We start from the raw sequence: 15,970 nt of genomic DNA, 5'->3' as shown, positions 1-15,970 counted from the left end.
AAGTCAGGGCCGAATACGCCTCTGAAAAAAATCAAGAACAGTACGGTGTCACAATAGCGTTGACCAGTGAATGTACCGTGTTCAAAGATCTGGACGTCAGTACGCCCTTGCAGCATTATATCAACCCATACCATAACACTTGCACGTCCAAAACGATCATGTTTGACACTGTTCCTGTGTACATTACGTGTTCCCACCTATCGCCATATGAGGGTACTTCCAGTATTGCGGAACATGTCTGTTTTGATGGTCCAGGTGTTGGCGTGAGGGAGGCTTAATGTTGAATGGACGTATTGACCGGCCCGTTCTCCGACTTAGGGGCTCCGGAACGCCCTATACTTGCAATGTTATAATAACGCTTATAAATTACATCTTTCCTCACAAAGTATTTGAGGTAGGAAGTTGAACTTTTTACAGATTATTTATTGGAATATGGGCTACAACTTAACACAGGGATTTTACAAAATTTTAGTTCAGTTATTAAAGATGATTTTTTTCAATTGTAATGAAAATTCACAACATTTTTTTGCAATTTTTTATTTATATATTCAAAAATATACAGTTTTTTGGAAAAAGGCTGTGTTAAATTATGCAAAAGGCACTGTGTAACATTTACTGAAAGTTTGAAACAAATATGTCTGGAAGATCCTTAGAAAACATGTAATTAATATGAGAAAATAAAAGTTTTGGGAATCGAGCGACAAAGATTGGATTAACTTTTTAGTGCATTCCAGGTCCATAGGATGGATTATCTTCATCCTCTGCAAACTCCTCCTCCAGCTTCCTCTTGTTCCTCCTCCTGTTTACTCTTGCTTGTATTTCAAGACTCTTTACAGCCCTGTCTGCAGCCCGAAGGCGTTCCTTGTCTAAAGCAAGCATCGCTCGTTGTTGTGTTCGTAGATTTTGCTACCATTTTCTTCAGTTGCAGTTACTGCAACACTGTTCCAAAAGGTGGTCATGTATGAACACTTATCACATTTCAGTTGTATTTCACTAGCAAGTCCTACGTGCTTTATTATGGAGAGTTCCAGACCAACTTCACTACAATGAATACATCTTACACAGTTTGAAAAAATTCCTTTGAGAACCGACATATCAAATATTTCATTCACATCCGATTCGCCCATAAAACATTCATAGTTTTCACTCATTGAACCAAGCTTCTTCTGTGAGGTATTTTCTTTCCCACTTTGACTGCTATGGGCAGGTGTACTTGAGAGGTTAGGTTCACTCACTGGGTTATTGTCTTTATTGTTTACAGTAATAACACATACCTTTGGCTTTCCAACATTTCTCCTTTTCTTAAAAGCCTTCAGAGGATTTCTAATAACTTTACTTTTACTCACTATTATACTTCAACAAAACAGAGACTCAAGAAACAGAATTAATTACGAATATTTTCGAGATAACGACAGAGTAAATAAACATGAAACAATCGACAATCACACCAGCGATATATATTGAACCATCACAGGTTAGCCACAACACATACTTTATCTCACATCACTAAAATGTACCTGATGAACACGGACGTTAATAATAACACCATTTGACAGCGCCACAGTGGGTCACGCCCATGTAGAACACATTTAAAAAAAATTTAAAAATAGTTGTAGTCTTCGGAATTGAATAAATTATATATCTATTAAAAGATAATAGTCTGCAGATTCAGAAAACGCAAAAAAGTAAAAATTGAACTTTTCATGATTTTGAGCCTTTCCGGAGCCCCTTAAATCCCATTGAGCACATGTGGGATGTTTTGGGGGAACGTACTCATATTGCAGCACGTCCAAATGCACTAACGACCTTCTACCGCGTTGGTGGAGCAATTGACTGCTCTTCCACAAGGACTCCTTACCAACCTTGTGGTCAGAGTGTTAGCACGTTGAAGAGCACATATTTCCGTCCGTGGTGATCATACCTTGACCCACCTTTTGCAATGTCCAGGAGACCGTCATAAATCGCAGTGACTTCAGTGTACTTATTGTCTTTGAATAAAAGTTCGTCTCATTGCGTGTTTCTTTCAGTTACCATCAAAACTTCACTGTTATATGTATGATCCGAGTTTCATCGAGCTATGTTACTTGGCAGTGATACCTCACTCGAAAGCCACTTCCCTCTTTAAGTTTTGCTGGCCAATGTACTTTGGAATCCATAACCTCCCACATGTTTCGATAATCTCCAAATAATGAGATATTGTCCTCGTCAACGGTAAACATTGATGACTCATAGAACCACACCTGTGCGTCTTTCTGTACAGATTGCTACCGCGTTTAAAGAAACGCCGCCCAGTGACTTAGAATAAAAATTTCGCACATCAATACGGGTGCGCCACGATCGGCGACGACACAAGTCTCTTCCGTCTAAGATTAACCCCTTAATGCCGAGTGTCGCGACTTCGAAAGTGCTGTGCTAATAATTCGAAGGTTACCGGCTTTTTAGCGCCAGTACCGGTAAGTGATGATTATGCGTAAAGCTTCTGACAAGTGCTGCGTCCTGCTGAGTTTTCCGGGTACCTCTAAAGAGCCACGAATTTTTATTTTTATCTTTCATCTAGAAATTTGTTCAGGTATTAAGGGGTTAAAATGAGTCCCTTACACTGGGCTCGGCAACTCTTCCATCTGGCGAGAATCCGGGCAGCCAAATTGGACGCGATGCATGATGTTTCTTAGGAACAATCTTTGATCTATCCCATTGTATGTACTCTAATTAAATTCTTAAAAACTGTTTGATCGTGTTGCGTATTGCAGTGTTGAAAGTCACAAAATTTTTTCTGTGTTCAGATAAAGGAAGGCCTCCAGGATGGCGATCGAAATGCGGAAACCTGCTTCAGTGTACACAATACTGTTCTGTGGTGATTCTGGTGTACCATCAAGACGATACTTTAGCAGAAACCATGCTGTTCTTCTTACCACAGGAAAATTTATCTGCTCAGGACCAGTGAGAAGCGAGTCTACTGTTCGAGAAACCCTGGCACATTTAACGTCCTAAAGAGCAATGCGCATAAAAATACACTACTGCTTCCCACACAAAAGGAATTTATCTCGTCAATGATATTTTTTTCAAAGAAGCATTCCAATACAACTAATAAATCATTAAAACAGATCGCATTTATTATCCACTAGCGTTAAGTTTTGTTTTTAAATTTCTCGTACTGGTTGGAGCAACTGAACATTAGCCGAAACTCCTTGATCTTCATTCCTAAAAGACCGAACTGTGCTGAGTAATATTTTTGTAATTTTCTGGCCGCTAAGTGAAGTTTTTTCATAAATGTGATGGAACAGCAACTCTTTATCACGTAAGTTTTAAGTCAATCAGTGTATGCAACTTCGCTCTTATTGCCTTCCTGTTTCCTCTGTGTGTTGACCAGCCGCTACATGGCACCGTTATCCTCTCCTAGGCCGGTCCTGTGGCCGAGCGGTTCTAGGCGCTTCAGTCCGGAACCGCGCCTGCTACGGTCGTAGGTTCGAATCCTGGCTCGGGCATGGATGTGTGTGATGTCCTTAGGGTAGTTAGGTTTAAGTAGTTCTAAGTCTAGGGAACTGATGACCTCAGATGTTAACTCCCATAGTGCTCAGAGCCGTCTGAACCATTTTGTCCTCTCCTAGGGTATCACATCAGTCCACGCTGCGCTGTTGCGACGTAGAGGTGGCAGCGCCACCTTCTGTTAGCACCATAGAAGAACACCGTTACGTAATCCGGGTCTTATGCTCTAGAGGTGTACCAGGAGCTGCAGTTCACAGAGGACTTTCAGTAAAATGCGGGTGCAATATTTTTTCGCTGCGAAGTGTTTTCCAGTGGACTGAATAGCTCAGAACTGGTTGAATGAACGAGGAGGATGAAAACTGGGCGGGGCGTCCAGCTACAACAACAGCTGATGCCAGTATTGAAAAAAATCCATACATTGATTCTGAATAACAGGTGAATGACTATTGATGTTGTGGTAAACGATATGCAGATTAGTCATGATACTGTATATGAAATCATGCGTAATAGGCTCAAGTTTCACACAGTCTGTGCAAGATGGGTTAGAAAACAACTCAACGAACAGCACAAGCGCAACTGTGTGAAAATCTGTCAGCATCTACTGGACCGTCATCCTAACGAAGGTGAAGAGTTTCTGAAACGAATAGTTATAGGAGAAAATCCACCTATAGAAGCGTTAAGAGGCGGTCGATTCAGATCCGATCGAAAGGCAGAGGAATCGGTGCATATATGGCTTGCTCCACAACCAAAACTTTTCTTTCAGAAGGTATCGGAAATTTTGTGCAACAGTGGACGAAATTCGTTGGAAACCAAGGTGAATTAGTTGAAAAATGATATATGAGTCTGGCGACATACCATCTGACTTTCGGAAAAGCATCATCCACACAATTCCGAAGACGGCAAGAGCTGACAAGTGCGAGAATTATCGCACAATCGGCTTAACAGCTCATGCATCGAAGCTGCTTACAAGAATAATATACAGAAGAATGGAAAAGAAAATTGAGAATGCGCTAGGTGACGATCAGTTTGGCTTTAGGAAAAGTAAAGGAACGAGAGAGGCAATTCTGACGTTACGGCTAATAATGGAAGCAAGGCTAAAGAAAAATCAGGACACTTTCATAGGATTTGTCGACCTGGAAAAAGCGTTCGACAATATAAAATGGTGCAAGCTGTTCGAGATTCTGAAAAAACTAGGGGTAAGCTATAGGGAGAGACGGGTCATATACAATATGTACAACAACCAAGAGGGAATAATAAGAGTGGACGATCAAGAACGAAGTGCACGTATGAAGAAGGGTGTAAGACAAGGCTGTAGCCTCTCGCCCCTACTCTTCAATCTGTACATCGAGGAAGCAATGATGGAAATAAAAGAAAGGTTCAGGAGTGTAATTAAAATACGAGGTGAAAGGATATCAATGATACGATTCGCTGATGACATTGCTATCCTGAGTGAAAGTGAAGAAGAATTAAATGATCTGCTGAACGGAATGAACAGTCTAATGAGTACACAGTATGGTTTGAGAGTAAATCGGAGAAAGACGAAGGTAATGAGAAGTAGTAGAAATGAGAACAGCGAGAAACTTAACATCAGGATTGATGGTCACGAAGTCAATGAAGTTAAGGAATTCTGCTACCTTGGCAGTAAAATAACCAATGACGGACGGAGCAAGGAGGACATCAAAAGCAGACTCGCTATGGCAAAAAAGGCATTTCTGGCCAAGAGAAGTCTACTAATTTCAAATACCGGCCTTAATTTGAGGAAGAAATTTCTGAGGATGTACGTCTGGAGTACAGCATTGTATGGTAGTGAAACATGGACTGTGGGAAAACCGGAACAGAAGAGAATCGAAGCATTTGAGATGTGGTGCTATAGACGAATGTTGAAAATTAGGTGGACTGATAAGGTAAGGAATGAGGAGGTTCTACGCAGAATCGGAGAGGAAAGGAATATGTGGAAAACACTGGTAAGGAGAATGGACAGGATGATAGGACATCTGCTAAGACATGAGGGAATGACTTCCATGGTACTAGAGGGAGCCGTAGAGGGCAAAAACTGTAGAGGAAGACAGAGATTGGAATACGTCAAGCAAATAATTGAGGACGTAGGTTGCAAGTGCTACTCTGAGATGAAGAGGTTAGCACAGGAAAGGAATTTGTGGCGGGCCGCATCAAACCAGTCAGTAGACTGATGACAAAAAAAAAAAAAATAAATAAATAAATAAATTTGGTATCTTGTTATAGTAAAAAAAAGTATAGTATAAAGGGAGGCCGTCATGAGAGTCCAGCTTGCTATTCAACGAACGTCACAGACGCCGTCAAACCTGCTACACCTAAATCAGCTTTACTGCACTCGCCATACCGACGAACTACGATTTCTGAACTAGTGGCACGATGGAGGGCGGGAGGGGGGGGGGGAGGGGAGGTGTTTGAGATTAAGGAGGAATTACATCTGGTTCTTCTTTAGTCAGCCAGTAACACAAAAAGTTCCATTCCATTTACTGTTCATCGTCAGTTCCACAGTTCTAGGCAGCGTGGCTATTCATGAAAATAAACGCCGGCCGAAGTGGCCGTGCGGTTAAAGGCGCTGCAGTCTGGAACCGCAAGACCGCTACGGTCGCAGGTTCGAAGCCTGCCTCGGGCATGGATGTTTGTGATGTCCTTAGGTTAGTTAGGTTTAACTAGTTCTAAGTTCTAGGGGACTAATGACCTCAGCAGTTGAGTCCCATAGTGCTCAGAGCCATTTGAACCATTTCAACCATGAAAATAAACGATTTGCCGTGTTTTGATATGGGTACAGGTAAGCTGTCGTACGAATGTTGGAACATTGGATCCTATTCGTGTCGCCATAAAAGTTCATAACTTCCAATAACGTTCCGCATATGATGCGTAATTTCCATCACAATTAATTAAAATTTTTTGAGACGTGACACTGATTCGTAACTCTAATTTATTACTCACGTGCGCACTTAGCCTTGGTAACGCATCTGACATCATACCCTGAAGAGCCAAAGAAACTGGTACACCTGCCTGATATCTTGTAGAGAGTCCCGAGCATGCGGAAGTAGCGCAACACGACATCGCATGGACTCGATTTGTGTCTGAAGTAGTGCTGGAGGGAATTGACACCATGAATCCTGCAGGGCTGTACATACATCAGTAAGAGTACGAGGGGTTTAAGATCTCTTCCGAATAGCACGTTACAATGCATTCCACATATGCTCAATAATGTTCATGTCTGGGGAGTTTGGTGACCAGCGGAAGTGATTAAACTCAGAAGAGTGTTCCTGGGGCCACTCTGTAACAATTCTGGACGTGTGCTCTGTCGCATTGTCCTGCTGGAATTGCCCAAGTCCGCTGAAATGCACAGTGGACGTGCATGTATGCAGGTGATCAGACAGAATGCTTACTTGAGAGTCACCTGTCAGGGCCGTATCTAGACGTATCAGGGGTCCCGTATCACTCCATCTGCACACGGCCCACACCACTACAGAGCCTCCACCAAGTTAAACAGTATTCTGGTGACATGCGTAGTCCGTAGATTCATGAGGTTGTCTCCTTACCCGTACGCGTCAATCCGTCCCATACTATTTGAAACGAGATTCGCGTGACAAGGCAACATGTTTTCAGTCATCAATAGTCCAATGTCGGTGTTGACGTGCCTAGACGAGGCGTAAAGATTTGTATCCTGCAGTCATCAAGGGTACACGAATGGGCTTTCGGCTCAGAAAGCCCATATCGATTATGTTTCGTTGAATGTTTCTCACGCCGACACTTGTTGATGGCCCAGCATTGAAATCTGCAGCAACTTGGGGAAGGGTCGCTCTTCTGTGACGTTGAACGTTTTTCTTCAGTCGTCGTTGGTCCCGTTCTTGCAGGATCTTTTTCCGGCCGCAGCGATGTCGTAGATTTGATGTTTTACCGGATTCCTGATATTCACGGTACACTCGAGGAATGGTCGTACGGGAAAATCCCCACTTCATCGCTACCTTGGAGACGCTGTGCTCCATCGCTCGTGCGCCGACTATAACACCACGTTCAAACTCACTTATATCTTGATAACCAGCCATTGTAGCAGTAGCAGTCGATCTAACAACTGCGGTAGAATCTTGTTGTCTTACATAGCCGTTGCTGACCGCAGCGCCGTATTCTGCTTGTTTACATATCTCTCTATTTGAATACTCATGCCTATACATGTTTCTTTGGCGCATTAGTATGTAACTCTCAACCTGTTGCAGATGCATGAGCAGGGTCCGATAAAATGAATCATGTCGTTCGCTTTCCCTGCAACTGACCACGTAATCGTTCCGCTTCGGTTTTGTTCTCACTTACTCCCTGCCATGACTGGCTGTAATTATTCATTAATTGTGTAGTGAATGACTAGAAGATTTTACGTTTCGCGAAATGTTCAATTTTACACTACTCTACATTGAGAGCCACTTTCAAATCTGTACATCAAGCTGGTACTTTGTCAATACCTAGGTGGATGTTACTACAATTTTTATGGTGTAAAACTTCCTCATAGAAAATCGTATAATCCGTGGAAAGTATGACATTACAGCTTACACCATAAGGTAAGTCGCTGGTGTATAATACGAATACTAATGGCACTATTACACTGAGACACACAAGATATTTCTTCTTTCTCTATAGACGACTCGCCACCAAGAACTACTTGATGCTCTGTTCCTGAAAAGAAATATTGTGTGCAATAGTGAAGCTGTTTAAGTATTCCATAAAAATGTATTTTCTTTAGTAGATGTCGGTGTGGTACGTCATCAAAGGCGTAGTTAAAGTCTAGGAACACCGACTTCATCTGTATAGCTATGACCATGGACCTCAATACATAGCGTGCAAAGGACGTGAGGCGGTATGAAGTGCAACTGTAATGTTCCAGGAACGGAAAAGGGGTGGAATTTCCGATGATCTTTACTTCAAATGATTCAAATGGCTCTGAGCAATATGCGACTAAACTTCTGAGGTCATCAGTAGCCTAGAACTTAGAACTAATTAAACCTAACTAACCTAAGGACATCACACACATCAATGCCCGAGGCAGGATTCGAACCTGCGACCGTAGCGGTCGCCCGGCTCCAGACTGTAGCGCCTAGAACCGCACGGCCACTCCGGCCGGCGATGATCTTTACTGATTGATCGCTAGCAGTGAAATAAATTTAAGCACTTAGTTTCAGTTGCTACATACAATATCTAGGTTCCAGTTGGTCAATCTCTCAGTCTACTTAGAGGAATAAATACCATTCTTAACGGAGTTATCTTAAACTGTACCGTCAAAATTTTTGTATTCCGACGTCTTTTGCGAGAGGCGAGTGATTTAATACGAGAAGACCAGATATCGGGTTTTGCCTACGTCTCGTGTTTCCATCAAATAACCGAGAGGAAGGTAGTCTGTTGCAAAGACTTTCAACAACCGAGTGCCCGACGACCCTGGAAGGAAACTTGCCACCACACGACACCGAACGTCGCCAGCGGAGGTAAAGTGTCCGGTAAGCTAAGAAAGCCGCCTATCTCTTACGTAACCGCAATTTTTGCTCTCGTGTACAGGTCAGGACCACCAGGGACCGTTCAAAACCATTCGACGAAATTTGAATGTGGTCTAAAGCAGTAAAGGCTTCTTGAAAGCTCCGTTTTTCTGCCTTCTTGTGACGTGATCACGAGGGAGTGCAACATTAACATGTCGTGAATAAAACAGAGGTTCCCTCTAAGAACCCCAGTTTGGCAACACCCTCGGTGCCACCCACGCACCTTTGTGGTGCACATTAGAACTGCACCTTCATAAATATGACACAAAATCTGTCTGGTGGCTACTCTGGGCCTGAGGGTTAGGCAACACCTTCGCTCATTGCATTGCGAATTGTCGTTTTCGACCTCGAAACGTGTGGGAATCAACGTCCTGGGGAAAGGGTTGGCTTTATTGATGCCCCTTAAGCACTTTCTGAGACCTTTTCGCTTCGTTTCTGAGCGGCGGCGTTTGAAATGTTTTCCTCGGTCACGCATGAAAAAACCCGCGTGATTTCAACGCTGCGTCTCGCGGTTCTGACCCCCATCGCGGAGACATAAAAAGTAGGGGCGAAATGTGGGTAAGAGGATGTGGGACGACCTTCCCGTCGTGTGAGATGTCTGTATCTTGAAACTGATAAACAATATTTCATTCAAAATATTCTTCATTGCTATTTATACATTTCTCCCACCTCTCCGACAGGTATGAATGCCACGCCAAGGAAAAAGTTCTTCTTTTGAACCGAACCAGTCAGCGAGACATTTTCGTACACTTTCATACGAAATGAATCGGTGTTCAGTGAGAGCGTGTCCCAGTGATGCAAACATGATAATCGGACGGAGCCAAGTCTGGCGAATAAGCTGCATGCCCTAGTATTTGCAAACTGAACGCCTCGATCGTTTCCCTGAGCCGTTTTGCTGTGTGTGATAGGGCATTAGCATGGATTAATATGACTTTGTGTTGCCTTTTTCCATGTTCCGGTCGTTTTTCACGTAATCCTCTATTTAAATCGATCATTTGCTATTGGTAGCGATCAATGTTAACGGTTTCACCAGGTTTTAGCAGCTCATAATAGATGACACCCTTCTGATCTCACCAAACACAGAGCATTGTCTTCTTTCCAAAGCGATTTGGTCTTGCAGTGGATGTCGATGGTTTGCCTGGATTCACCAATGACTTACGACGCTTCGGATTCTCAAAATATACCCATTTTTCATCATCTGTCACTATTCGGAGGAGAACCGATTTACTTTTGTATGTGGAAAGCATCATTTCTCAGTTGGTCTTTTGATTTGCTTGCTGTCTTTCATTCAGTTCATGCAGAACCTATTTTCCACTTTCTGCACCTTTTCCATAGTTTTCAACCGAAGAGAAACAGCTTTCTACGTCACATTCAGTTGTTCCGCGAGCTCCTGTTTGAATATCATCTTCATCCAATAAGGTCTGCAATTCGTTGTCTTCGAACTTTTTCGGTAGTTTCCTGCCCTCGTCGTTTCTCACGTCTAAATAACCACTTTTGAATTTTTTGAACAACTCGAAACACTGTTTTCCCAAGAGCATGTTCGCGGAAAGCTTCGACAAGCATTCGATGCGATTCTGCAGCAGATTTCTTCAAATCAATGCTGTCTGCAACTCGTAGTTCGTAGGCACAAAACTCGACATGTTTACGCGTTTGAAACAGATACCGATGTATGCAACTTCGGTTACTGAGTGTTGAAATGCGTCGTCAACTGTTACAGGAGGCAGATGGCGCTGCAAACGCAGTCTCACTGACAGTCTTTCACTGACGGCTAGCACCATCTATAGGGAAATTCCGGTTTCATACTTCTACACCTGGTACAAACAAGCCAAAATCCTAACTCAAAGTAATGGGACGCTGCTGTACGATCGTGCACTGTCAAACCAACATCATGTCAGTCATCCCGGGCGGCAGTTGCGCTGCGCTGCTGAGATCCTCCACGGCGCAGAGTGTAGCGACAAGACTGACCTCCAAAATGACATTCTGTGATTCTGCAGACGATGTCATACTATCCATGTCAATACTTGTTTAGAAACAGATCCAGACCCTAACTGAAGGTACACTATGTGATCAAACCTGGCTGAAAATGACTTACAAGTTCGTGGCACCCTCCATCGGTAACGCTGGAATTTAATATGGTGCTGGCTCATCCTTAGCCTTGATGACAGCTTCCACTCTCGCAGGCATATGTTCAATCAGGCGCTGGAAGATTTCTTGGGGAATGGCAGCCCATTCTTCACGGAGTGCTGCACTGAGGAGAGGTATCAATGTCGGTCAGCGAGGCCTGGCACGGCGTCAACCTTCCAAAACATCGCAAAAGTGTTCTATAGGATTCAGGTCAGGACTCTGTGCAGGCCAGTCCATTACAGGGATGTTATTGTCGTGTAACCACTCCGCCGCAGCCGCTCATTTTTAACAGGTACTTGATCGTGTTGAAAGATACAATCGCCATCCCCGAATTGCGCTTCAACAGAGGGAAGCAAGAAGGTGCTTAAAATATCATTGTATGCCTGTGCTGTGATAGTGCCACGCAAAACAACAAGGGATGCAAGCCCCCTCCATGAAGAACACAACCACACCATAACACCACTCCCTCCGAATTTTACTGTTGGCGCTACACACGCTGGCAGATGATTTGCTGGCAGATTATTTTCACCGGGCATTCGCCATATCCACACACTGCCACATAACGTTTTTCCACTGTTCAATCGTCCAATGATTACGCTTCTTACACCAAGCGAGGCCTCGTTTGACATTTAGCGATGTGATGTGTGGCTTATGGGCAGCCGCTCGACCATGAAATCCAAGTTTTCTCACCTCCCGCCTAACTGTCATAGTGGATCCTGATGCAGTTTGGAATTCTTGTGTGGTGGTCTGGATAGATGTCTGCCTATTACACTTTACGACTCTCTTCAACTGTCGGCGATCTCTGTCAGTCAACAGACGAGGTCGGCCTGTACGCATTTGTGCTGCACGTGTCCCTTCACGTTTACACTTCACTATCACATCGGAAACAGTGGACCTATGGATGTTTAGGAGTGTGGAAATCTCGCGAACAGACGTCTGACACAAGTAACACCCAATCACCTGACAACGTTCGAAGTGCGTGTGTTCCGCGTAGCGCCCCATTCAGCTCTCTCACGATGTCTAATGACTACTGAGGTCGCTGATATGGAGTACCTGGCAGTAGGTGGCAGCACAGTGCACCTAATATGAAAAATGTATGTTTCTGGGAGTTTCCGGATACTTCTGATCACATAGTGTATATGACGCTGCTGTACGATCCTGCACAATCGAACATCCATCATGTCAGTCCTCCCGGGCGCTAGACGCACTGGGGCCCTGAGATATTCCACGGCGGTGAGTATGGCCCTCCTCAGCTCATCGATCCCGTATTCGCATGACGTGGGATCCCAACCAACTCAAGTAGCAGTACCCCAGAGCGATAAATCGCAACCTGAATAGTGCACGACCCTCTGGCTGTCGACTGGAGACACGTTCTGGTAATCTTTTCTGCTTGCGTGAGACATAACACGATCTTCTCACAAACGACCAGCATTTAAATGCTGTTTGTGAAAGTAACACCCACTGCGTATAGTTCCTTATATACTGCTGCTTACCTTGTTCGGTTCCAACGAGTTGCTGCTACTACTTTGCATATCGAAGCATGCAGTACATTTCATTCCGAATTGACGTTTGTTGCGCGCTGCCTTCGTAGTGATGCAATTTTAAAGGCCACCAGTGTAATTTTATTTCCTGCAGAGCACTGCCGCGTTTCGAAACTTTTATGAAGTCGTCCACGTCGACATAAAGTATCTAGTACTGTTTACTCTTTATAGCAGGGCTCTCTCTTATATACTTTTGTGTTTTTTTCCCAAGAATTTACGGAATATTATGAAATTCGTAGCCAATGGAAATTAGATCTGCCTTGAGTTCACATGAAGTTTTTCCACTGGCCTAGACTGGGCTCACACATATCAAGTTAGACCTCGATCTATTATTCTCAAACATGCGTTATCTGGTACGTACAGATGAGGAAAGTTGTTAAAATACAGTTGATCGCATGTGTTCATCGACATGTATACGGCTACTCTGCAAATCAAACTTACGTTGGTAGAGCACTTGCCTGCGAAAAGCAAAGCTCCCGAGTTCGAGTCTCTGTCAGGCACACAGGTTTAATCAGCCAGGAAGTTTTATATCAGTGCACACTCCGCTGCAGGGTGAAAATCTCGTTCTAGCCCAGCTTTCTCCTTAGAGTGTGAAAATATTTTGTTGGCGCCCACCTACAAAGGGAGCAATAATCATCATAATAAAATAAGAGAAATCGGAGCTTGCACAGAAAGATTTAAGTGTTCTTTATTCCAGCACGCTCTTCGAGGATGGAATGTTAGGGAAATATCTTGAAGGCGGTTAGATCAATCCTCTGCCAAGCACTTAATTGTGAATGCAGAGTAGTCATGTAGATGCAGACGTGTATTGAACCGTGAATTTACTTTCAAAACCTTTTCTTAACAATTTACTTTATTTACTAGCAATTCATCAAGAATATTAACACATTTAATCACCCTATGTGAGCGTGAAAGTAGTTGCCAGTGGGTAACTGAAGAAAACAAATTGAATTTCTTTCAACAAATGGAAATTTTATTCCTAAAAGCTCCCCTTTTTTTTAAACAGATTTAAAATTATGATCAGAAAGCACCCTCAAAATATCAAGTTACATTTTTATTCAGAGGCAGAAAGAACAAATATTGCGGGCTGAGAACCTTGCCGCTGCCTTTTGACACGGCCGTAGTCACGACTGCTCACAACAACCTCTGAAAGACTACACTAGTGCAAATCTGCAACACACTAGATTACTTTAAACTAAAAATTTTAACAACTCACATAAGCACATAAACTATGCACCCCGTAGGAAGGATGGAAATGGTACCAAACAGTAACATTAAAAAAAATTAACTTGCCACCGAAGGTGCAACTCGATTAAAAAAAAAAAAAAAAAAAAAAAAAACTTATGGTGGAAAGGTGGCAACTTTATATAATAAAATGACCATTTAAATAAAAACCTATGAAATGCAGTCTTACATAAAATATAAAAACATGCTCTACAGTACACATATACCGCCTCTCAAGATGATAGGCAAGATAAAACATATTTCAGGAATTCGGCCGTTACACTTCAAGCAATAAATTCGTTAACACCGAATCCGACATACATGACAGAGGCAGCTATTGACGTACGGCAGACCGACAGACAGACAGACAGACACTAACTGCCTAACAAATGCGGACGAGAGAGAGAGACGAGCAGGCTGGTGACGAGAGACTGACCAAGAAAAGTAGTAGAATTTTACAAGTAAATGAAACAACATATCACCAATCACTTAACTTTTAATGAACTGCGATGTCTAGCGATGACCTGGCGCATCACCCCCAAAACGCTCTCCCGAACCGTCTGCTGCCAGCTGCTTCAACGGACGCAGGAAGGCGCGCCGATCTCCCACCTCAAGGCGTCGCAGCTCGCACCGGCCAGACCGATGTCGTGGGTTGACTCCTGTTTGCTCTCGTGTCGGCCGCGAAGCCACTAACCCTCGCTATACGGCGCGGGCCACTGGACTGACGTGGCGACCTCACATGCGCCGACGCTCAAGACGGACAAGTCGTCTTGTGTCCCAGTCCGCGACCGACCAACCGATCGATCCAACCGCCAATGACCATTGCCTGAACAAACTCGAGCAGACTGGCGGCCTAACACATACTTGCACTCCGGACGACAGACAGACACTAACTGCTGCACAAATGCGAACGAGAGACAGACCAGCAACTGGTGACGCGAGACTGACACAGACTCACTCCGACTGACCAACTGACCGACTGGCGAGCTCATAGCGCCCCTTAAATGCACGCGAACAGGCAACCATTCCCTTTTCCACCAGAGGGAGACACCAAAGCTGCGATTGCCACAGCGGCGACACCGCCAGAAACGGAGGGCGAGTGCTTCACACTACGCGCTGGGGCGCACTCTTCAAATAGTAATTTTTACCACGCCTCATGTATGTAGATAACGTCTCTGCCTTGTGTTGTTGTTGTGGTCTTCAGTACAGAGACTGGTCTGATGCAGCTCTCCATGCTACTCTATCCTGTGCAAGCTTCTTCACCTCCAAGTAACTACTGCAACCTACATCCTTCTGAATCTACTTAATGTATTTATCTCTTGGTCTCCTTTACGAATTTTATCCTTCACGCTGCCCTCCCATACTAAATTGGTGATCCCTTGATCCCTCAGAACACATCCTACCAACCGAACCCTACCGTCTCGGCCTTTTAGTGTATTTTACAATACGTGCCACCATAACGAGAAAATTTTTACGTTTTGAGATTTTGTCGCTTGTGTACAAATTAAATAATAGTCTTCACCGTGTCGTTTCTACAGTAGTGCTTCTGGTTTCTTTGTTATTGCTCCAACCTGGCAGCGCAAAATGTAGAGTAGTATTGTATCTTCTCGATCCAAGTCGAGTAAGTTCTAGCTGACAGGGAGAAGGCGTGGCTGGATTTTTTTAGCCAGCAATGATCAGCAGAGCCGTTCGAGCGTGGGGACGATTAACGCAATCCGGCGAAATCGGGCGTCCCCTGAGCGCGCATTATCTGTGGGCGAGCCAGGAATAGTCGGCCGCTGGCGGCTCTCAAGTCGAGCGGCGGGAGGCCGCCGCGTCACACCCGCGCCGCAGCTGGGCGAAGGCCAGGCGTTCCGCTTCAAACGGGTCGCCGCGGGCCCTGCAGTCGCGGGGACGTACACCGGCGGCCAAAACCTGCGGACCGAAGTAGCGTTCGCGTGATGTGTCACTATCAGGTAACACTGCTCGATGAAACTTGGACCGTACGTACAATGCGCGACGCAAGTCAAGGATCGTTTTTTCCAACCGCCGTAACAGCCTCCCATTGCGACGCCTGAG

General features: G+C 44.2%; 1 protein-coding gene across 1 annotated transcript in view; it reads left to right on the top strand.

The window, feature by feature from the left end:
* The window catches only part of LOC126413334 (uncharacterized), a 277,692-nt gene that overhangs the window by 104,693 nt on the left and 157,029 nt on the right, over positions 1 to 15,970 (top strand). The window lies entirely within an intron of this gene.

The sequence above is a fragment of the Schistocerca serialis genome, chromosome 7 (genome assembly GCF_023864345.2).
Source record: "Schistocerca serialis cubense isolate TAMUIC-IGC-003099 chromosome 7, iqSchSeri2.2, whole genome shotgun sequence".
NCBI classification, from domain to species: domain Eukaryota; kingdom Metazoa; phylum Arthropoda; class Insecta; order Orthoptera; family Acrididae; genus Schistocerca; species Schistocerca serialis.
This window is presented reverse-complemented; position numbering and strand designations above follow the sequence as displayed.